General features: G+C 40.4%; 1 protein-coding gene and 1 long non-coding RNA gene across 2 annotated transcripts in view; one reads left to right on the plus strand and one right to left on the minus strand.

Annotated features, from left to right (window-relative positions):
* Positions 1-7342, plus strand: part of UBE3D (ubiquitin protein ligase E3D) — a 292261-nt gene extending 284919 nt beyond the window's left edge. The window contains exon 11 of the transcript XR_014267184.1: positions 2123-7342. The gene's annotated coding sequence lies outside the window, so the exon portion shown is untranslated. The remainder of the gene's footprint in view (positions 1-2122) is intronic.
* On the minus strand, positions 4638-25299 carry LOC309666698. The gene is made up of 2 exons (XR_014267254.1): positions 24348-25299; positions 4638-20832 (listed from the first exon to the last, which is right to left on the minus strand). It is a non-coding gene; the product is annotated as an uncharacterized lncRNA (long non-coding RNA).

The following is a 25299-nucleotide window of genomic DNA, read 5'->3' on the forward strand; positions in this document are numbered from 1 at the left end:
TTTTTGAGGAGCCTCTATACTGTTCTCCATAGTGGCTGCACCAGTTTACATTCCCACCAACAGTGCAAGAGGGTTCCCTTTTCTCCACACCCTCTGCAGCATTTGTTACCTCTTTTTCATGATGGCCGTTCTAACTGTTTTTGTGTGGCTGAAATTTTATTTGACTATATTAAGAGTATGGAAATGAATATCTCAGAGATTCCCACACTGAGTAAAAAAGTCCTCAGCCATGACTAGGTGATTTGTCAAGTTTATATAATTAGCGTAATCAGTAAGCATTTATTAAAACATGTCCAACTTCTTCAGATAGATTCTGAAGCTTTACATCCCATTCCTTCCCTTTTTGCTTTGTGCACTTCAGTCTGATTGGGCTGTTATTTTCCCAGTGCCATTGTACCCTTTTCTTTCTATAGTTCTTTTTTTCAATTACCTTTTTTTTTTGGCCGCACTGCGGGTCTTGCGGGGTCTTAGTTTCACGACCAGGGGTGGAACCCGGGCCTCCTGCACCGGAAGCACGGAGTCCTAACCACTGGCCCGCCAGGGAATTCCCTCCACTTCCTTTGTATCTAATAGCAATTGTGTATATATCTTTTAGGGTACTTATCCCTTTCTGTATTGTTTCATAGCTTATTTGTGCTTTCTTCTGATTTTTTTCCTACTCCATGTAAACATCTTGTATTTTCCATATCCACTAGCGTAAAGCCTTCTATATCATGAGTGTATGAAACCATGTATTGAACTAAACTGAAGTAAGTCTTATAACGTAATGTTTGCTGTGAAAAACTCCTATTCTTGGGACATTAGTGTTGAGTCCAACCACCTATGCTTTTGGTAGCAGGCATTACTACGGAGAGTGATTGAACAAAATTTTTATTCTCATGTAGGAAAACGTGTGTTCCTGGAAAAGGGCAGAAGCCTTCACACCAGGGCCCAAAGGTAATATGGTATCACATTCTGGTCAGTGTATTTTTTTTTTTTTTTTTTTTTTTTTTTTTTTGGTCAGTGTATTTTAACGTGGACATTGACCACGTAGGATATAGTCAAGGTTAGTGTCCTGGGGGAATGAAGGGTTTATCTCTAAATGAAGAGGTGTGATAACCGGGAATGTACAGCCTGGGTGAAGAAGGCTCTCATTGCCTTCCAGTATTTGAAGAGTTGTCATGGGGATAATGAGGGAGTTAGACTCTGAAATGCTTCAGAGGACAAAACCAGGACCAGTGGGTGGAAATTACCGGGAGGCAGATCTCAGTCTGCTATTAGGACATTCTAATAACTGTCACTCTTCATCAGTGGAAGGGGCTGCCTGAAACAGTGGTAAGCTCCCCAAGTGGAGGTTTTTCAACGCAGGCTGGATAATCTCCTGGCTGTGGGAGTGTTGGAGGGGGAGGGGGTTGGGCTTCATGACCTCCAAGACCCCTTTCACCCCTAAGATTAATTGATTTTATGGAAATCTGTATTTGTGCAAAGGACGGTGGGATAAGTATCCTGCGTGGCACTGCATTTTGGATGCTGGCTAAGTTAGGGATAAAAAAAAAGTTAATGGCTTATTTCTTAGCTTCTCCCAAGGAAAGGTATGTTAGCTGTCATTTAGGGATTTTATAAAATCTATTCAGTCTGATTTTCTTGTCTCATGGCTGAAGTGCGAGAAGGTGCTCATCGGGCTTTCTACTTGGTAGCAGGCTAAACTGTGTTGCCACAAATTGTTTCCTGCGACTCTTGTTTTGAGCCCATTTTTATAGGCTGTCCTTAATACCAGGACTGTATTTCTGTGCCTTGATAATTCGTGCAAAGGTACTCATGCTCTGATGGTGGGGAGGGCGGGGGGGAAGAGGTATTTATAATCTCATACTAACCTGAATTTCCTGAGAGACTCAAACAGTGTTCACACACTTTCTACGCTCCTGTGGATAACGGTTTTGCTGGCTGGCTCCCATGCTGTTAATGTATTCATGTGTATTCTGTTTAGGACAAAACAAAGTACAGTGTGTTGGCTGAAGTTGTCCCTTCATTTCTCCCTCCTCTGTCTCTCCTGGGCAGAGTCAGGGCTTTCCTGCCCTTGATAAAGACCACGTTTGCATTTTCATAGTAATTAGCAATGAATTCTTTTGCATTTTTTCCATAGTGCTTGCGGTTTGTGGTCACACCATCCGATGCAGAGCTTGCATTTATACCTTGTATTGACTGGATCATTTATATCAAAGACTCGTGCGTCGCAGCTGCTATAACCTTACAGCTTAGACAGTCTCCAGTAGACGTCTTCTCATCCACCATGTTATTAGAAGAGCGGGAAGCGTTTCCTAATTCTGATTGAAAGGAAAACAAGGACCTCTGAGCTAAACTCATTTTCTCTTCGGACAGAGACGTTCCCCTCGAGAACGATTTTAACCCCCCACCCAAGGCAGCACGACTTCCACAAGCCATTCGACAGACACCAACGACCTCAGCAGCCTCAAGGACCTCCCACAAGGCTGGATGGATTCCATCATGATACTTTCCTGACCAAGGATGAGAAGGCTCTGCTAAGTTCAGTGTAAACATTATGGTTCCCCGAGAGTAAAGTTTGCTTTAAAAGTGGAATCAGAGTACTCAGAAATTTTTATTTAAAAATTCCCCTTTGAAGAAACCTGGGTACATGATGATCTGAAAATCCAAGAGGAACCTGGAAAAATCCCTATCACAGCCAGATGGAGTCAGAATATCTGCAGGAGCTATTGTCTCTCATGCTGCGATTAGAAATGAAATCGTTCTCGGGACTTCCCTGGTGGCTCAGCGGTTAAGAATCCGCCTGCCAATGCAGGGGACACGGGTTCGAGCCCTGGTCCGGGAAGATCCCACGTGCCGCGGAGCAACTAAACCCGTGCGCCACAACTACTGAGCCTGTGCTCTAGAGCCCGCGAGACACAACTACTGAGCCTGCATGCCACAACTACTGAAGCCTGTGAACACCTAGAGCCCGTGCTCCACAAGAGAATCCACCGCAATGAGAAGCCCACGCACCACAACAAAGAGTAGCCCCCGCTCACCTCAACTAGAGAAAAGCCCACGCGCAGCAACGAAGACCCAATGCAAACAAATAAATAAATAAATAAATAAATATTTTTTTTTTAAAAAATTAAGGAAAAAAAGAAATGAAATAGTTCTATAGTACAACAGAGTAATTCTCTTTTACACAGGAATGTAAAAATTTATACCAATGCAGAAAATAAATGATAATATCTGTGAATTTTCTGTTTACCTCTAAATAAAATTTTGCTGGACTTTTAATTAAAACAAAAAAAAAAAAGGAAAGAAAAGAAAACAATGTCCCACCTCAACCCCCAGCTTTGCACTCTCTCTGGGCTCCCCCTGGAGTACTAAACAGTAAGATTATTCCAAAAATTCTGGGTGTCTCAGGGCGGTTGAAAACAGGAATTGGCTTTCATTGAATTGAAACACAAAATAAAGTCTTTTGGTGGAGGGGCATTCCCCTGACTTTTCACCTGCAGCAACTGTCCTCACCATACTTATTCTGGGAGAAGCTTTGTTGCCAGCAGAATTCTGATTTAATGAAACTGAAGGACCCAAAATGGAGTTCAGTTAATTTAAACAACAGTGAGGGATATTATATGTATTAATAATGTTTTTATTAATTTATATTAGGTTAAGAAGCTATTCTTCTTAAAATAATTACTGAACTTTACAGACAGAGCTTCTGAACAAAAAAAAAAAAATCTCAAGATCTAACCTAGAAGGGAGACTAAGAGAGGGAAAACGAGCCTTTGGTAATCATTCACCTAGGACAGCTCTCTGTTCTCAGCTCTTGTTGGCAGTATTTGTCCTTTTCTGAAATTCACTAACAACAGAAAAAGGAAGAAAGGAGGTTTTTCTGGTTCTTCTCTGCAAATCAGTGGACAAAAGTTGATGCAAAAAACAAGCTCAATTTTCTAGTTCTTCCTTGGGATCAGGAGGTAGCCATATAACATTTCTTCTCTCTGCGCTTACATTTTGTGCTGTTCTCAGTGTTTTATTTTGGACGTGATTGGTTTCATATACCACCAGCTAGAGCAGAAAGAGAAATAATTTCTCCAGGAGGTGTCCAAGCTATTAGGATATTACTATAGAAACAGGCTGTCAGCACTGGCATTCTCCACACATCAACATTTCTTTATATAGAAAATGAACTATTTTAAACCATCCTGATTGCACTTGACCCCCACCTCCACTAACTGAGCCATTGTCTGGTTTGGATTTTGGTGCCATTCTCACAATTTTTTATTCCACTAAATTAAAATTGATGGGTTTCTTCTTGCTTGTACGTTACATCTGCAGTGTGTACTGTTGCAACCTGCATACAGGGAACCTTGAATGGTCCTGCCCAGCTTCTGCAATGTGATCAGAAATGCCATCTCATTTTATCGGTGTTGGATCATGTTACCTGAACTTTACTTAGACTTTTATGAGCAGAGTTGGAAGTTCATCATCGCCAACTTTAATCCTCAGAGGTCAGGCTCTTATCCACACGGTGGCAGAGAACTGTTTGGGAGCATGGACTGTCATCTTTGGAATAAAATCCGTCAGGCTTCAGAAATTCTTGGTTTAGATATTAAGTTCAGTTATGTGCTAATTAAATCATCATAGCTTTCCAAGTCTCAAGATGGTTTTTGTTTTTTTTTTTTTAATTTTATTTATTTATTTATGGCTGTGTTGGGTCTTCGTTTCTGTGCGAGGGCTTTTTATTTATGGCTGTGTTGGGTCTTCGTTTCTGTGCGAGGGCTTTCTCTAGTTGCGGCAAGTGGGGGCCACTCTTCATCGCGGTGCGTGGGCCTCTCACTATCACGGTCTCTCTTGTTACGGAACACAGGCTCCAGACGCACAGGCTCAGCAATTGTGGCTCACGGGCCCAGTTGCTCCGTGGCATGTGGGATCTTCCCAGACCAGGGTTCGAACCCGTGTCCCCTGCATTGGCAGGCAGATTCTCAACCACTGCACCACCAGGGAAGCCCTCAAGATGGTTTTAATATCCCTAACTAAGGGAAAAATTCAGAGTGAAACTTTAAAAATAAAGGATAGGGCAGAGAGGGATAGGGGAATTAAGATTTCTATCATCTGGCTTACAAAATCAGAGATGTTTCTTACTTAAAAAGAATCACAGCATTATTCCCTGCTTGCTGAAAAATGTTTTTTTCCCCAAGTGACTTCTCTTGGCCTTTTTAACATGGTACCACATTTTGGCAATGGAGTGTTCTACCTTGTGAAATTCAGGCTGCTGGGAGGCCGTACAGTGGGCAGAAAAGAGAGGAGATCCCAGGGGAGAGATGCTTCCCTCTGGAATTACTGGTGTCCCTGGAACTTTATAATGCCACCACTCTCTCTGATTGTCATTGTCATGACAGCGCAAGTGGCTAAATATGGCTACTTGTGATACACATGATATTTGGACTTCAATTATTCCAATTATTGCTTACTTAAGGTCAATTCAACATACATGAAAGAGAGTTTTAAAACCCACCTCATCCCCATAAGGTTAACAGCTGATCTTTCAGCAGAAACTCTGCAAGCCAGAAGGGAGCAGCAGGACATATTTAAAGTGATGAAGGAGAAAAACCCACAACCAAGATTACTCTACCCAGCAAGGATCTCATTCAGATTTGACGGAGAAATTAAAACCTTTACAGACAAGCAAAAGCTAAGAAAATTCAGCACCACCAAACCAGCTCTACAACAAATGCTAAAGGAACATCTCTAGGCAGGAAACACCAGAGAAGGAGAAGACCTACAATAACAAACCCAAAACAGTTAAGAAAATGGTAATAGGAAGATACATATCGATAATTACCTTAAATGTAAATGGATTAAATGCTCCAACCAAAAGACATAGACTGGCTGAATGGATACAAAAACAAGACCCGTATATATGCTGTCTACAAGAGACCCACCTCAGGCCTAGGGACACATACAGACTGAAAGTGAGGGGATGGAAAAAGATATTCCATGCAGCTCAATATCAAAACAACAAACAACCCAATCCAAAAATGGGCGGAAGACCTACAAAGACATTTCTCCAAAGAAGATGTACAGATTGCCAACAAACACATGAAAGAATGCTCAACATCATTAATCATTAAAGAAATGCAAATCAAAACTACAATGAGATGTCATCTCACACCGATCAGAATGGCCATCATCAAAAAATCTACAAACAACAATTGCTGGAAGGGTGTGGAGAAAAGGGAACCCTCTTGCACTGTTGGTGGGAATGTAAATTGATACAACCACTATGGAGAACAGTATGGAGGTTCCTTTAAAAACTAAAAATAGAACTACCATATGACCCAGCAATCCCACTACTGGACATATACCCTGAGAAAACCATAATTCAAAAAGAGTCATGTACCAAAATGTTCATTGCAGCTCTATTTACAATAGCCAGGACATGGAAGCAACCTAAGTGTCCATCATCGGATGAATGGATAAAGAAGATGTAGCACATATATACAATGGAATATTACTCAGACATAAAAAGAAATGAAATTGAGTTATTTGTAGTGAGGTGGATGGACCTAGAGTCTGTCATACAGAGTGAAGTAAGTCAGAAAGAGAAAAACAAATACCGTATGCTAACACATATATATGGAATCTAAAAAAAAAACAAAACCAAAACAGTCATGAAGAACCCAGGGGCAAGATGGGAACAAAAACACAGACCTACTAGAGAATGGACTTGAGGATACGGGGAGGGGGAATGGTAAGCTGGGACAAAGTGAGACAGTGGCATGGACATATATACACTACCAAACGTAAAATAGATAGCTAGTGGGAAACAGCCACGTAGCACAGGGAGATCAGCTCGGTGCTTTGTGACCACCTAGAGGGGTGGGATAGGGAGGGTGGGAGGGAGGGAGACGCAAGAGGGAAGAGATATGGGGACATATGTATATGTATAACTGATTCACTTTGTTATAAAGCAGAAACTAACACACCATTGTAAAGCAATTATATTCCAATAAAGATGTTTAAAATAAATAAATAAATAAATAAAACCTACATCATCTGCCAGTTGACTCCATCCACGTCGCATTTATTCCATTTATCCTGTGATCATTTGCTAAGAGAAACTGTCAGTTGCCAAGTGTCACTTCTGTAGCCAAAGTCTGAATTATTACTTACTGCTTGGAGTGGGGTGAAGGATTTTGAGGGATCAAGAAGGATGTCGAGGTTAAGACTTTTCATTCTTTGTAGAGCATGGACACCATGGGCTTTGTTGGTGAAAGTAATAATACCAGACACGTGCATAGAGAATGGCTCTGAGAGTGTTAGGGAGAGTACGTGAGACAAGATGGAACACCTAAGGGATGATACAGAAGAGGCTACATAATGCTGTAGGTGGGGACAGGCAAAGGCAGGCAGGGGCGAATCCAAGACAGGGCCACAGAGGTTTCAGTAGCTAGGGATCTTAGCCCCTATTTGTTCTCTAAGTGAGGACGGGGTTGTAAACGGTGACTTCTGTGACATTTGTCTCCAGGGTCCCTCTCTGCCATTTCTGTGCCCTTTCTCTTCTGCTTGGTAGCCTATGAGCTTTGCCACCTCTGTGTTCATACCCTTCTGTGTTCTCAGTGCACCATTTGTGAGTGTTATGCTGTTCCTTCATAACTTCTCCCATTTCCTTAATTTATTTTATCTCGTTTTGAAATATTAGATTACAGTCATCAGTTGTCCTAGGACCCACGTATTTTTTCCTGGGATGTGGTAGTCGTCCCAGTATATGACTTGGGCCATTCCTCCTTTTTTCTTATATTTGCATGGGATCCCAACACCATCCTCTGTGTTACTCAAGGCAAAATGTGCTGAGCTTTCCTGTCTTTTTAGTTCCTTTGTAAGAGGTGGGAGTGGTCCAGGAAAGCTTTCCTGGCCTCATGGCTGTTGCCAGGCATTAAAAAATGTGGCCTCTCTTCTGCTCTCAGATTCTGTTCTCAGTGTGTTATCTCAGGACGCTGCTTTGTTCATCTGGAAGTTTCAGCTGAGGATTCCGAGAGCCTTGGTCTCGATGGCTCAGATCACCCCCTTCCTGCCCTGCCTGCCCTCTTCCTTGCTGCCCTCATGGGGTGCCGAGGCTTTCTGCATATACTCCTAACGAGAGCTTGTGGATCCCCCGTAGGTTGTGTGGTGTCCCACTTGGCGTGTGATTCTTCTGGGTGTGATTCCCGGTGGCCTGCTTCCAGTTTCCCAGCTCAGGACTGTCAGATCTCCTCTGCCTCTGCTGCTTTCCTAAAACCACTTACCTGCAGGGTCAGGCTGCTGGGGGACGGGGAGAGAGGAAAGAGAGAGACCTGCCCCACCCCTACTGTTTCTGGAGGATTCCTTTTCATCAATGTTCTCTCCCTCTCTCCCTCCCACCCCTTTTTGTTCTATTACCCTGTTTTGTGTGGGGGTTTGGAGAGATTCACAGATTTCTCCAGCAAGCCTCCATCTCGCCCTTCTCAGAAGACCCCTTGTATTGGTCAGAGTTCTCCAGAGAAACAAAACCAATATATATATAATGATTTCATGACTATGTATCATGTACATATATATACATATATTTATATATATATATGATTTATTATAGGAATTGGCTTATGCAATTATAGAGGCTGAGAAGGCCCTTGGTCTGCTGACAGCCAGCTGGAGAGCTAGGAAATCCCATGCTACAATTCAGCACAAGTCAGAAGCCTAAAAACCAGGAGCCCCCATGACTGAGGGCAGGAGGATGTGGACGTCCAGGCTCAGGCAAAGAGAGCAAATTCACTTCCTCTGCCTTTTTGTTCTCTTCAGACCCTTAATGGATTGGGTGATGCCCTCCTGCACGGGAGAGCACAATCTCCTTTACTCAGTCTACCATTTCAAATGCTAATCGCTTCCGGAAACACCCTCACAGACACATCCAGAAATAATGTTTTACCAATTACCTGGGCATCCTATAGCCCAATGGAGTTGACATAAAGTGAAGCAGCACACCATCCTTCCCCTCTAGGTTGAAATCATTCTTTCTTTGGATTCCTTCTTTGGGTTCCAGTGTTTCAGAGCACAGCTCTCTTTGGGCAGTCAATTCTTTGATGATTCCAATACATTTTTATAGTTCCTTCATCTAATCTCCCCTTTTTATGTGGTCTTTAAGGGCTGTATCCTTAGCTTTTTTTTTTTTTTTTCCATATTTTTTTGGGCAATCTTTACTGTACCCACTATTTTTAAATCTTTTTCTCTTTGGTGAACATTTCTCTGATACAAATCCAATTCCTAGCTCTCTGCTAAACCTCGGACCTTTGTTTCAGGTTGCTAGTCAGATGTACAACAGGTGAATTAAATTTGGAAAATTCCAAAATGAAGCTCTTCAGTTTCCCATTAAAAACGATTTTACCCTAATTCAGTGGCCAGAATCAATTTCTCAGAAACCACATAGTCATTCTGGCTTCTTCCCTAGACTCCTCTATTCTGAGTCTCTAACTTCTGTCAATTCTAGCATTGCTATGGTCTGAATGTTTGTGTCCCCTCACCCCCAGTTCATAAGTTGAAATCCTGATCCCAAATGTGATGCTATTAGGAGGTGGGGATTTGGGGAGGTAGTTAGGTCATGAGGCTGAAACCCTCAGGAATGAGATTAGTGCCCTTATCAAAGAGACATCGGAGGATGTATTGTACAGCATGGTGACTATAGTTAATAATACACTATTGTATATTTGAAAGTTACTAAGAGAGTAGATCTTAAAAGTTCTCATCACAAGAAAAAAAATTGTGGATGTTAACTAAACTTATTGTGGTAATCATTTCACAATATACACCTACATCAAATAGTTATGTTGTATACCTTGAACTAATACAGTGTTATTAGTATATTGTAGTGTATATAATCTATACCTTGTATACCTTGAACTAATACAATGTTATATGTCGATTAAATCTCAATAATTTTCTTAAAAATTAAAAGATTGAAACAGAAAAAGATTCACTCTTCAAGTTAGTATTATGTAGATGATCAAGTTAATATTGCCTTAACACCATTAAGATAAATTAGACCTTTACATGTTTTGAATAAATGTATTTATAAGAAAGGTTTAGTAAGCTATTACATTTTTATAAAAAATTGAGCTTGCCTCAGTGTGTATCAACATAATTTTATATACATCATTAATTTTTCACATTAACAATTGCTTTTACAACTTATGTAACTGAGCAATGCTTCAAAAGCATTGAGACGAAAGGCACAGAAACTTAGCAGAAAAATAAAGCAGTAAATTTATTAGCACAAGATGAATTTTTGTCTTCAAGAAAATATTGCTGTATATATGGGATCAGTCTACTCTATAACATTGCTGGGAAATTTTTTGTCACTTTAAAATGCTTTTTCCTTTGCTTTCAGTTTTTCTGGCAAGGAAAACACTGTTCAGAAGCTCAGTGTCATAAAAGGAAAAATATGTTTCTGATCTTTTTCTTCCCTGAGTCAAGAGGAGCTTATATGTTCCTCTTTGACTTTCTCTTCTCTTGAAGCTTCATTTGTAGCCCCAACTTCCTCATATCTGAGTCAGTTTTTCTGAGATAGACATTGTTTGTTTGCTTGTTTGTTTTTCATTACATACATGCAATCCTTTTTTAATATTTGAAGAGTTTCTTTCATCAATATTTTGGTACATAAAAGCAAACTCTTATCACTAGCATTATTATGACACCTTGTTTATTTTTCCCCTCCCATATTCTCCCATTAAGTTAAAAATCCAGAATGGTGGGTCTCTACCTTGATTCTGAAATAATTTAGTCTAATCATTGGTCGTGATATCTCTAACTTTTGTTTAACTAAGAAGGTTTGGTTGGTACCATCTTTAGAACATGAAAAGTGATATTTATAGCTAGCTGTCCTGTTATTATACATCTATAAAATGATTTTAATCCTCATTTAGTCTTTATATTTTATTATTTTAAAAATTCCCTTTAAAGTCTTTCTTTTATTTTTCAGCTTTAAATTATTTTTTGTTTTGCTAAAGAAAATTTGATAAAGATATATTTTCTCTTAATTTAAGTAGTATAACTTTTTTTTTTTTTTTTTTTTTTTTTTTTTTAGAGAAATGGGTATTGCTAAAGCTGTTGTCATCCAGTGCCATTTTGGAGTTAATGAAAGGAAAGTTATTCTAACGTATTTTGCAGACAGAAGAGTAATTTCAAATAGATAGGCCAAATTAATTCCAGACTGGAAATCAGCCACTAGAAAAACTTAAACATTCAATATTGCTTTTTAGAAATCTGAAAACCTCATGTTAAAATGAGAAGAGGGGTCAGAAGTTCAAGTCTTCTCTAAAACATGGGGATATTTAACATTTTCTTTAAGTGAAAGGAACATCTAATGAGCCTTGTTTATAATATATAAAGAAATGCATCTCATTTTTGCAAAATCTAAGTTATGCAATCATTTTATATGCAACAACACTAACAGAGAAGATTGGGTACTTCTTGAAATTCAGTTGACCTGACCCTTAAAAGCTTCAGGGACCACTCCTTCTCAGAAACTTGACTAAACAAAATTTTAACTGCCAACTTGCACCCAGGAGTACATTGACAAGAGGGAAAACTTTCCCGTGGATATGCTTGAAATGTCTTTTCCAGGAGCTATAGGCGTAGCCAGATACGTCTTTCCTCAGATCTTTAGAATATCTATATAGGTACATTATTTTATAGTGATATAATATTAATGTAGGGAAACTTTTTCTTAAACTGAGGTATAATTGATTTACAATGTTGTGTTAGTTTCTGGTGTATAGCAAAGTGATTCGGCATATTTATACATATTCTATTCTATATTCTTTTCCATTATGGTTTATTACAGGATACTGAATATAATTCCTTGTGCTATACAGTAGGACCTTTTTGTTTATCTATTTTATATCTAGTAGTTTGTATCTGCTAATCCCAAACTCCTAATTTATCCCTCCCCCACCCCATTTCCCTTTTGAACCATAAATTTGTTTTCTATGTCTGTGAGGCTGTTTCTGTTTCGTAAATAAGTTCATTTGAGTCATTTTATAGTATGGTGTTTGTCTCTCTCTGTCTGACTTACTTCACTTAGTATGATAATTTCTAGGTCCATCCATGTTGCTGCAAATGCCATTATTTTATTCTTTTTATTATGGCTGAGTAGTATTCCATTGTATATATGTACCACATCTTCTTTATCCATTCATCTGTTGATGGACACTTAGGTTGCTTCCATGTCTTGGCTATTGTAAATAGTGCTGCTGTGAACATTGGGGTGCATGTGTCTTTTTGAATTACGGTTTTCTCTGGGTATATGCCCAGTAGTGGGATTTCTGGGTCATATGGTAATTCTGGTTTTAGTTTTTTAAGGAAGCTCCACACTGTTTTCCATAGTGGCTACACCAATTTACATTCCCACCAACAGTGTAGGGGGGTTTGTAGGGAGACATTTTGAGCTTTGGATTCACGAAAGAGATGAGACAGTATGTAGTTTAGACAGGGTGGGAGTTAGGATAGGGCCAAATGAAAGTTAAGTAGAGAAAGGAAGAAGGCAAAGATGTAGAAAATTGTTGATAACACTATTTGTATAATTATTTTCACATCAACTTCTGATTTCTCCTACCAAACTTACTCTTTTCTTCCCATCCCACCACTGATGGACCCCACTTCACTAACACCATAAATTTGGATCCTCAGACCCAAAACATTTTTGAGTCATCATTAAGTCTTCTTTCTTTCATATCCCACATCCAATCTACCAGCAAATCCCGTTGGCATTACATTCGTAATATATCACAGATATGACAATTTCTCACCACTTCCACCTCCACCACCCTCATCACCATAATCTTTTTCACCAGGACAGTTACAATACCCTTCTATTTGGGATTCTCAGTTTCTTCTCTTGTCCCCTTACTTGCTTTCTTGTGCTGCCCAGCAGCCAGAATGATCCTTTAAAAATGTAAATCAGATCATTTCCCTCCCCTGCTCAAACCTACTACGCCTTCCCATCACATTTGGTACAAGGCCCCACATCAGTGGTTCTCAAGCCTGTCTGCACATTAGAATCACCTGGGTAGTATTGACAAATTACTGTTGATTGGTGCCATCGCAAATCAACTGAAATCAGATCTCTGGGATCAGGACCTAGCATCTGTGGATTTTTAAAGTTCCCCAGGTGTTTCAGAGGCCCAGTGAGGGTTGAGAGTCCTCTCTGGCTACCCCATTGCCTACCATTGTCCTCTCTGTCCCCCCACTTTGACTTCCTTGTTGCTCCTCAAGCCCGCCAAGGATATCTACGATTCAAAGCCTTTGCAACCGCTCCCATTCACTCAGCTGGCTACAAGGTCATTACCTCACTCCATTCAGATCTCCGCTCAAATGTCACCTTCTCAAAGAGGTCTTTCCTGACCATCCCATCTAAAATAGGTTGACCGTCCTCATCTTGCTCTATCCTATTGCCCTCTTTAGTTTTCTTAAGGGAAGTTGTAATATTATATTACAACTACTTGTTCACTGATTTTTTTTTTCCCTTCTGTCTCACCACTAGAATGTAAAAATCCAGGAGGCCAGGGAATTTGTCTAATTTGTTCACTGCTGTATTTCAAGTTCGTACAACAGTTCCTAGACACTGTAGGAGCTTAATACATATTTATTATTTTTTAAGTTAATTTTTTTACTTGCTTAAGTTTGGGCAATGGCAAAAAGGATGCCCAGGATCTGTGGTTGGAAAGTTTGGAAATTTGGCTTTGCCTCCTACTGGGTTTTTGGTGTGGTTTTGACTTCTTTGTAATCTCCCCGTGTTTGCTTGGCTATAGAGCCTGGTGGTCAGCACCGGCAGTGCACTCTGGGGCCTGGTGAGTGGCCCACATCCCCCTTCCACGGGCTTCAGTGGGAAAATTCCAACACTTCAGGCTTGTGTGGGCGGGGCAGGGGCGGAGCCTCAGATCATCCTGAAATCAGCCCAGCTGGGCAGACTCTGAGAGTGAGTAGGGAAGCTGCTGCTGCCGCCATAGTTTTTCCAGAACCTACGCAGGAATCACCAGCGAGAACTAGACTGAAGGAAGAACTGGAGAGAAAACACTGAAGTATTAAATCCGGTTGTTGCCCAATTATTTCAAGATTTTGTTCAAAACGCAGAGAAGGTAAAATAGAAATTAGTTGTCTTTGTTTATATTGAGACATAATTGACATATATATTCGTTTCAGGTGTACAAAATAATGATTTGATACGTGTAATAGTACAAAAGCTCACCACAATGAGTCCAGTTAACCTGCAACACCACACATAGTTACAAATTTTTTTTCTCTTGTGATGAAAACTTTTGAGATCTACTGTCTTAGGAACTTTCAAATATACAATACAGTATTGTTAACTCTGGTCACCTGGCTGTTCTTTAAACCCCCAGGACTTATCTGTTTTATAATTGGAAGTTTGTACCTTTTCACCTCCTTCACCCATTTTGCACCTCCACCCTACTCCCTCAACCACAAATCTGTTCTCTGTATCTATGAGTTCTGTTTTGTTTTTTTAAGATTCCACATATTAAAAAAAAAAAGATTCCACATATAAATGAGATCGTCAGTATTTGTCTTTCTCTGACTTTTTTCACTTAACATAATACCCTCAAGGTCCATCCATGTTGTCGAAAATAGCATGATTTCCTCACTTTTTATGGCTGAGTAATATCCCATTGGGTATATATGCCACACTCTATCCATTTATCTCTGGATAAATAGATAGGTTCTTTCCATGTTTTGGCTATTGTAAATAATGCTGCAGTGGATGGACCTAGAGTCTGTCATACAGAGTCCAGTAAGTTAGAAAGAGAAAAACAAATACCGTATGCTAACACATATATATGGAATCTAAAAAAAAAAACGGGGGGGCTTCCCTGCTGGCGCAGTGGTTGAGAGTCTGCCTGCTAAGGCAGGGGACACGGGTTCGAGCCCTGGTCTGGGAAGATCCCACATGCCGCGGAGCAGCTGGGCCCGTGAGCCACAACTACTGAGCCTGCGTGTCTGGAGCCTGTGCTCCGCAACAGGAGAGGCCGCGATAGTGAGGCCCGCGCACCGTGATGAAGAGTGGTCCCCGCTTGCCACAGCTGGAGAAAGCCCTCACACAGACGCGAAGACCCAACGCAGCCAAAAATAAATAAATAAGTAAATTAATTAAAAAAAAAAACGGTACTGATGAACCTAGTGTGTGGTCAGGAATAATGATGCAGACGTAGAGAACGGACTTGAGGACACAGTGGGGGAAGGGGAAGCTGGGACAAAGTGAGAGAGTAGCGTGGACATATATACACTACCAAATGTAAAATGGATGGCTGGTGGGAAGCTGCTGCATAGCACAGGGAGATCAGCTCGGTGCTTTGTGATCAGCTCAAGACAGAGGGGATATGGGGATATGTATACATATAGCTGATTCACTTTGTTGTACAGCAGAAACTAACACAACATTGTAAAGCAATTATACTCCAATAAAGATGTGCAAAAAATAAAATAAAATAAAATTACTCAAGAAAAAAAAATAATGCTGCAGTGAACATGAGGGTACATATATCTTTTGAGTTAGTTTTTTCATTTCCTTTGGATAAATACCCAGGAGTGGAACTGCTGCATCATATGATCATTCTATTTTTAATTTTTTGAGGCACCTCCATACTGTTTTCCATAGAGGCTGCACCAATTTACATTCCCACCAACAGTGCACGAGGGTTCCCTTGTCTCTACATCCTCACCAACACTTGTTATTTGTCGTCTTTTTGATGCTAGCCATTCTGACAGGTGTGAGGTGATCTCTCATTGTGGTTTTGATTTGCATTTCCCTGATGATTAGTGATGTTGAGCATCTTTCATGTGTCTGTTGACCATCTGTATGTCTTCTCTGGAAAAATGTCTAGTCCATTTTTATATTGGATTATTTGGCTTTTTGCTATTGAGTTGTATGAATTCTTTATACATTTTGGATATCAACCTCTTATCTGATATATGACTTGGAAATATTTTCTCCCATTTGGAAGGTTACCTTTTCATTTTGTTGATGATTTCACTTGCTGTGCAGCTTTTTTGTTTGATATAGTCCCATTTGTTTATTTTTGCTTTTGTTGCCTTTGCTTTTGGTGTCAAATCCAAAAAATCATCACCAAGGCAGATGTCAAGGAGCTTAATGCCTGTTTTCTTCCAAAAGGTTTATGATTTCAGGTCTTACGTACAAGTTTAATCCATTTTGAGTTAATTTTTGTGTATAGTGGTCCAGTAGCATGTGGCTTCCAGTTTCTCCATAACCATTTATTGAGGAGATAGTCCTTTCCCCACTGTACATTCTTGGGTCTTTTGTTATAAATTAATTGACCATATAGGTATGGGTTAATTTCTGGGCTTTCTGTTCTATTCTATTAATCTATGTGTCTGTTTTTATGCCAGTACCATACTGTATTGATTACTATAGCTTTGTAATATAGTTTAAAATCAGGACATGTGATTCCTCCAGCTTTGTTCTTCTTTCTCAAGATTACTTTGGCTATTCAAGGTCTTTTGTGATTTTATATGAATTGTAGGATTGTTTTATTTCTGTGAAAAAAATGCCATTGGAATTTTGATAGAAATTGCATTGAATCTGTAGATTGCTTTGACAGTATGGACATTTAAACAATATTAATTATTGCAGTCCATAAGCATGAAATATCTTACCATTTATTTGTTTCTTTTTCAGTTTCTTTCATCAATATTTTATACTTTTCAGTATTTAGTCTTTCACCTCCTTGGTTAAATTTATTTATAGATATTTTATTCTTTTTGATGCAGTTGTAAATGGGATCATTTTCCTAATTTCTCTGATAGTTCATTTTTAGTGTATTGAAACACAACTGATTTTTGTTTATTGATTTTGTATCCTGCAACTTTACTGAATTTTTCATTCTAACAATTTTTTGATAGATTATTTTGGGTTTTCTATATGTAATATCATGCCATCTACAAATGGAGGCAGTTTTACTTTTTTCCTTTCTGATCTGGATGTCTTTTATTTCTTTTCCTTGCCAAATTTATTTGACTAGGACTTCCAATACTGTGTTGGTTAAAGTGGTGAGAGTGGGCATCTTTATATTGTTCCTGATCTTAGAGGAAAACCTTTTAGCTTTTCACCATTGAGTATAATGTTAGCTGTGGACTTGTCATATATGGTCTTTATTATGTTGAGGTACATTTCTTTTATATCCTCTTTGTTGAGAGTTTTTTAATCATACATGGATATTGAATTTTGTCAAATGCTTTTTCTTTATCTATTGAGATGATCATATGGTTTTTATTCTTCAATTTGTTAATGTGGTGTATCATTGATTAATCTGTGGATATTGAACCATCCTTTTATCCCTGGGATAAATCCCACTTAATCATGGTGTATGATCCTTTTAATGTATTGTTGAATTTAGTTTGCTAATATTTTGTTAAGGATTTTCACATCTATGTTTATCAGTGATATTGGCCTATAATTCTCTTTTTATTGTGATCTTTGTCTGGTTTTGTTATCAGGGTGATGCCGGCCTCATGGAATGAGTTCAGAAGTGTTCCTTCCTCTGCAATTTTCAGGAATAGTTTGAGAAGGATAAATGTTAACTCTTCTCTAAATGGTAGAATTCATCTAGTCTTGGACTTTTGTTTGTTGGGAGGTTTTTAATTACTGATTCAATCTCCTTATTAGTAATCAGTCTATTCAGATTTTCTATTTCTTCATGATTCAGTCTTGGTAGGTTGTATATTTCTAGGAATTTATCCATTCCTTCTAGAGTGTCTAATTTTTTGCCATATAATTGCTCATAGTAGTTTCTTATGATCGTTTGTATTTCTCTGGTACTGGTTGTAATGTCTCCTTTTTCATTTCTCTTTTTATTTATTTGCATCTTCTCTCTTTTTTCTTGGTAACTCTAGCTAAAGGTTTGTCTGTTTTATCTTTTCAAAAAAACAGCTCTTAGTTTCATTGATCTTTTATATTGTTTCTTAATTTCTATTTTATTGATTTCTGCTCTGACCTTTGTTATTTCCTTCCTTCTACTAACTTGGGCTTAGTTTGTTCTTTTTTTTTGCTTGAGGTGTAACGTTAGGTTTTTTACTTGAGATCTTTCCCCAGATTAGGGATGTCTTCAGCCGTTATTTCTTTCAGTAAGTTTTCTGCCCCTCTATCTTTTCTCCTTCTGGGATCACTATAGTGTGAATATTGGTCTGCTTGTGTTGTCCTGTAAGTCCCTTAAGCTATCTTCACTCTTTTTCTTTGTTTTTTCTTTTTTGCTCCTCTAATTGGATGATTGCCACTGCCCGGTCGTCAAGTTCGCTGACCTTTTCTTCATTTCATATAGTCTACTACTGAACCGCTCTATAGAATTTTTCAGTTCAGTTATTATAATCTTCAGTTCTGTGTTTCTGTTTGGCACTTTTAAATATTTTCAGTCTCTTTTTTGAAATTCTCACCTTATTCATGCATTACTTTCCTGACCTCAGCGATCACCTTTGTGATCATTATCTTAAATTGTTTATCAGCTAAATCGTCACTTCGTTAACATTTTTTTTTCTGAGGTTTTATCTTGTTCTTTTGTTTGGAGTATATTCCTTTGTTTCTTCATTTTTCTTGATTCTCTGTGTTGGTTTCTGTTCATTAGATAAAACAGCCACGTCTCCCAGTCTTGAAGTAGTGGTCTTATGTAGGAGATGTATCTTTTTTTTTAGAGGGAAGGATTTTTTATTTATTTATTTATTTATTTTTGGCTGTGTCGGGTCTTCATTTCTGTGCGAGGGCTTTCTCTAGTTGCGGCAAGCGGGGGCCACTCTTCATCGCGGTGCATGGGCCTCTCACTATCGCGGCCTCTCTTGTTGCGGAGTACAGGCTCCAGACGCGCAGGCTCAGTAGTTGTGGCTCACGGGCCTAGTTGCTCCATGGCATGTGGGATCTTCCCAGACCAGGGCTCAAACCCGTATCCCCTGCATTGGCAGGTAGATTCTCAACCACTGCGCCACCAGGGAAGCCCAGGAAATGAATCTTATGGTTCCCCCCTGTCTGAGCTCTTGGTTGTCTCTCAAACCTTTATGATTGTCCAAGCAGCCTATTTTATATTTAATAGCTACCCCTAGTTGAGGATGTGCCAAGACCTGTCAGTGTCCCAAATGGGAGGATCTCAGTCAGCAGCTAGGTTCAAGATGATTGGAAGGTGGGCCCTCAGGTTTCACCTCTTAAAGTATGCATATATATCTCTTTCAGGGGAAGACTGGGAGATGGGAATTTCTGTCTGCTTCCTCTCTGCTGAGCCCTGGCGTGGTAGCTGTTAAGAACTGGGTTTTTTTTGTTTGTTTGCTACCATCCCATTGAACCCATGAACATAAGCCCTACTGGACACCAGAGCAGGCTATCAAGGGATGTATCCTCTGGCAGCATACCTAGAAAATATATCTTTTTATCATAGTTAGTGTTGTAAGGCACAAATTAGTGTGTGCCATGTGTTGTACACCACATTTATTTGCAAAATTATTTCCATGCTGTTTTGACATCTAAATAGAAACAGACAATTTGAATCAGATGAAAGTGGTCATTAGAAGACAGTAGAGAGAAAGGCAAGTTGTGAGAATGATCAGGAGTTGGCCGTAGAAGATATGGCAAAAACAAAATGATGAGAAAGGAGGAGGGCATATGGTAAGGACCAGTGAAGTAGTGGTGTAGGAGGAGGAATAGAAATAAAGATGAATAGGGAAGTGATTATCTTTGGAGGGCAGTTTTCACCTGATGAGTATACTTCTTTCCTGTAGAGGGGAGGTAAGGCTTTTGTTCTCTCGCTCTTTTTTAAATTTATCTGTGTCCCTGTATCACTTGCTTCTACATACCTCTTTCCTACATGCATCTACAGGCATGTAGCCCTAAACAGAGGATAATGATAAATGAGGACAGTCATTCATTCCTTCAACAAGTAATTGTTATTTATCATCTATTCTAGTCCAGGCACTGGGCCACAATAAAAGATGAACATTTTAACAAGGCAGAAACAGTTCTTTGTCCCAAGGATGGTAGAGTCCAGCAAGGGGGACAGACAGTAGGCCACAACAACAGTTTGCTGCTAAGAGTAAATAGGGCACTAGGGGAGCCACAGGATGTCACCTATCCCTGAGTTGGGGTGGGGAGTGCTCAAGGAAAGCACCTCTGAGGTGGTGATTGAGGAAGAAGAATTGGTCAAATAAAGGAGGAGAAAGAGGAAAGGAAAGGTGTTCCAGGCAGAGGCAGCAGCAAATCTAGCAGCAGCAGAATGGTTTTGCAGAATGGCAAAGCTCAGCATAGCTGGAGTGTGGAGTATAAGGGGTAAGGGAACTTACTGGGAGGTTTGAGAGATCTGGGGATAGATTTGGCACTTTCCAGGTGTTGGTGTAAGTAGTGGCTAAAGACTGAAGAGCACCTATGTCTAGGGATCCCTGGTCATATATTTCCTGGATATAGAAACATGTCTGCAAAGAGGCAGAGCAAGAGAACTGAGATTTCTCCCTGGATTAGTTTTCTGGAGTAAATCCCTCTCTCATCATCTTAAAACTGGGAACATACCTACTACATGGGAAGACAAGAGTTCTCAAAGGCTTTGTCTGTGTATTGTGACAAATAGTAGAAACTCAAGAAAATGCTTCTATCTGTTCCAAATAGTTGGATATGTTGCTTGTGACTTCTGCAATGCAAGAAATGAAGACCAGGCAGTATGAAGCAGTGGAAAGGTGGCTACATTTTGGCAGTCTTATTTTCAGAGCAATATTTAGTTTTCTTCATTGAGAACCAGGACAAATGAGCTTCAAGGCAGGGCAGTTGAATGTCTTGAGCATGTGTCCCTTGACCTGCAGACATAACATGAGGATAAATATCAGCCAAGGTGTAACAAGTAAGGATGTATCGTAGTGACCTACCTTTTGGCTTTTTAGAATGTAAACCAAACAATGTTTTAATTGTCCAAATACACAGAATTCAAGGAAGAGGCTAAATTACCTTCTTGGATCACTTGAGCAGTTATAAATCACTGATTAAATATTTGAGGTACTTTTTTGTTATTTACGGAAGGCTGATAACTTTTCATTTGCATAATATCTCATAATAGTTCATTAAAAAATGATGTACAATGTAGAAAACAATATATCATTTAAATTACTTATGAAGTAAAGCCATTCACCTCCCCCGGCCTTGTGCTTTCTTAGAATAATTTTGACTGTAAAATAGCATTTCCTTTATGAGAATTTATATATATGTTTTTGTATAAGTTTTCCAAAGGTAAGTTGAGGGGAAGGAAAAAATAATCCTAAATCCCTTATACCTTGGTGGCCAGTTCTCCTAGTGTGATGGGCTTTAGCACCTGTCTGGGCTCAAATCCCAGCCCTGCAACTCAAGCTGTACAACCTTGAATAGGTTATCTAAACTCTCTGAGCATTTGAGCGTCAGTTTGCCCACCTGTGATATAGGTATCTCAGTACGTAATATTTTTATCAGAAGATTGCATTGAGAATTAATTTAGCTCATTCGTTGGACTTCTCTTGTGGCTCAGTGGTCAAGAATCCACCTGCCAATGCAGGGGACATGCGTTCAATCCCTGGTCTGGGAAGATCCCACATGCCACGGAGCAACTAAGCCCGTGCGCCACAACTACTGAAGCTGTGCTCTAGAGCCCGTGAGCCACAACTAGTGAACCCACGTGCCACAACTACTGAAGCCTGTGCGCCTAGAGCCTGTGCTTCTCAACAAGAGAAGCCACTGCAACGAGAAGCACGCACACCACAAGGAAGAGTAGCCCCCGCTCGCTGCAACTAGAGAAAGCCCACTTGCAGCAACAAAGACCCAACGCAGCCAAAAATAAATAAATATAATAAATAAATTTATTTTAAAAAGAAAGAATTAATTTAGCTCATTCATGCTAGTACTAGGTACATAGTGAAGGCTCAATAAATGTTGGCAATTACTAGCTCTTAGAATAGTGGAGCTAAATGTTTTGATTGAGATTTTTATGAAAACTATGGACGTTTCCTCAGAATAAAATACTTATACACAGGACGTTTTGCATATATTTTCAGGAGTCTCACCAACCCCTTGAGGCTCTTTCACAATTAAGAGCAGCTGAGAGGGGCTGAGATTCTGTGTACAAGGGGAGGGATTGCCTAGATAAGCACAAGGTCCGTTGCTATGTATGAAAAATTGGTAAACTTGATAATGGGAGGATATGGAATTCTCTTCTGTTTGCCTCTATTTTCTCATTGAAGTAAGAAGCAAAGCCATCGGTTGAGAATGAGGAGGGAGGGGAATGTGGGAGGTCTAAGGAGAGAAAAGTGAATCATTGGAAGACTGAGAGAGTGAATTGCATAGGGGAAAATGTAGCAGGATTGCCAGGCAGCGCTGGGACCCACCTGAGGTCTGTGCTCACAGATTCACAGTGAGATCAGGTAACTGCTGAGCACACATGCAGAGCAGAAGCATCAATGAGGGGGAATTACCTGGCAGCCCAGTTGTTTGGACTCTGCCCTTTCACTGCTGAGGGCCTGGGTTCAATCCCTGTTCAAGGAACTAAGATCCCCCAAGCTGTGCGGCACAGCCAGAAAAAAAAAAAAAAGAAAAGAAAAGGATCAATGAGTATAACGAAGTTTGGGTACTTCCAGATGAGTCCCATGGAAGGAGAGGTAAGGGAATTGTGGTGTCTGATACGTCTCTCATGTGACTTCTACCCCTGGTTACAGCCTTTGTATGAGAATCTTGGACTGTGTGGTGGCATGCAGACCCTCTGTTACCGGGAAGTGACGGGAGCTCCATCGTGGGAGGGGCAAGAGTGCCCTCCCTTCCCTCCCCCTCCCCATTCATCTCTTCCCTACCTGGAGCTGGAGGAATCAGAATCTCTGTCTTCCATTGCCTTGGGGGGAGGAGGTAACCTTCTGAGCTGGGCAGGGAGGGAATCTACTCTAAAATAGACGCTCTTGCCTCTTTCCACCTGTTACTACATCAAGTAACTGTATTACTTATGCTAACTCCATCTTAGGTAACTACATTCCTGGCAATAGAATGTTCAGTTGGATTATCAAAGTGTTCTTTGATAATCAAGTTGCCTATGCAGTTAATAAACCATTTTCCAAGGAAAAAGTACTTAGTGCATAAAAAGGCATGTTCATACTGAATTTCCATGACTTAAAGTTTGGGGAAATATATGCCTTATTTCACTTGCCTTAAAGGGTAGGAAAATAAAATCAAATGAAGTTAAGGGTGCAACTTTCCCTGCTCTTTTTGCAAAAGTGTACTCAATCAATTTCTCTACCTATTTGACTCCACTGGTTGCATTTTATTTTCTCCATCGACTTGTTTCTGCTAAGGCCTTGAGAACAGGAGTTGCTAGCAGTTTCCTTCCCATTCCTGCCAGAATTTGCACTGTGATGAAACATGACCCAGGGAAGCCAGAGAACAGAAGGGAAGCCAGCACTTTCTGCCTCTGCCACCTCCATAGGATCTGGGCTTCTCCTTTCAAGATTGGGTTCCAGGATTAGGGCTCTTTCCCTTCCTCTTATATACAGCCCTTGTTTTCTCAAGCAAAAGTTATTTTACCAGCTGGTGTGGAGGTCCAGGGCACACCCTACTGAGGCAGGAAATGAAGCATGCAGTCCTCTCTGCTCACCAGTAGAAAGGCAGTGTGAAATGAGAGTGGGCAAAGACAGGCTTCCAAAGTCAGCTAGACCTGAGCTGGAGTATGATTTATTGCAAGTTGCAATAATTTTTCTGAGTCTTCCATATAATTCCTCCTCTTCCTCCTCCTTCTCCTCTTTCTTCTTCTAGAGGGTGTTCTATCACCTATGACAAAAGCATTGAAATCCAACTGGCTTCCACTGTAAGGATTTTATGGGCTTGTGATATTGGAAATCCTAGGTAAGACGGCTTCCGAGTGACCTAATCCCACGGCCCTTGCCCCCTGTATATGTATTTCTTTAGCTCTTTGCTCCTTAGTGGACTGACTTCATTCCCAGGTTGGCAACAGCTCTGGGCCTTGCATCACAAAGAACAATTTTTGAGGAATGTCCAGAATGTCTTCCAGAAGGCAGGGTAGAGCTTTAGCAGAAGCCCCAGGAAGCCTCTCCCTGGTCTCAGTGGATCACACGACAATTTACCAACCTCTGGAAAGGAGGACAGGATTGCTTTTAGACAGCTAAGACCCATCCTAGAATTGGGGATGGGGTCAGCCTTCTCAGAGACTGTATAAGGGAAGAAAAAATCCATGGAAAGAAATTGAGATTTTGTTATGAAGGAAGAAAGAAGGAATAGATGCAGGGCAGCCAACCAACAATGCAGTCTACCTGGGGCTCATGCACTGCTCTCTCTCAGTGCCTCTGCTTACCTGACAAGCAAACTCCCTTCTCTATTTGGTTCCAGGTTAAAACTGCTCGGCCACCTGGCCCCGGAGGTCTCTTATGTCCCCCAGTAGCATTTTCCTGAAGTAGACTTCCTGGGCACACAGTCTGTACTAGAGCTGTAGAGACTTCATTTGTCACTCAGTCTTTCCTGGTGCTTTCGGTGGCCTGGATTTTCTGAGCAGGATTTGTCTTTTTGTTTTATTCATTAATCCTCTCCCTGGCACTCTCACCATCTGAGGCTTCTAGGCTCCCATTCAAGATTCCTGTGCTCTGCCCAGTGAGTCACCTTCCTAGGAACTCATCATCTGGTCTTTTCTTGTTACTGACTTTGGCATCAACTTTGAAAAGTCTAAAACCCAGCTGTGCCTGATGGCTCTCCATCCCTTATGCCAGATTCTTGTCCGTTCCCATTTTATGTTCATCGTCATCACCCAGGGGCTTGAACTGAGCAGGGGAGACGATGTGAGGGCAGAAACAGTAGCCCAGGCGTGTTCAACACTGCTGCTCAGAGGAGGTCCAGGTATGACTTTTCACGCGACAGGAGTGGCTCCACTGGAGGCAAGCCTCCCCAGCCTAGAGACTGGAAGATGAGGCTCCCCAGCCCCCATCTACAATATGAGGACCAGGTCTGCTTGCTCTCTTTGGAGGAGTTGCTGCCACTGAGGAAAGGGAAAGCATTCTGTCGCTGGAACAGTTTAAAGCATTTTCCCAATTTACCAAAAACACAAATTAAAAACTGATTTACTGCGAGGTTGTTCTGCCCTCCTGACAACATCTGTACATCATAATCTGTCAAACTCTCTCTTCCAGGAAGAAATATGTGTTACTGTGAATGAAGAGGGTGAAGCAGGCACCTTTCCTATATTCTAATACTTTTTTGGTCCCTTGGAAAGAAAAATGGCATTGGCTTGGTAATTATTAAGGGAAAATTTAAGA

This window comes from Balaenoptera physalus (genome assembly GCF_965194825.1).
Source record: "Balaenoptera physalus genome assembly, chromosome: 9".
Taxonomy (NCBI): domain Eukaryota; kingdom Metazoa; phylum Chordata; class Mammalia; order Artiodactyla; family Balaenopteridae; genus Balaenoptera; species Balaenoptera physalus.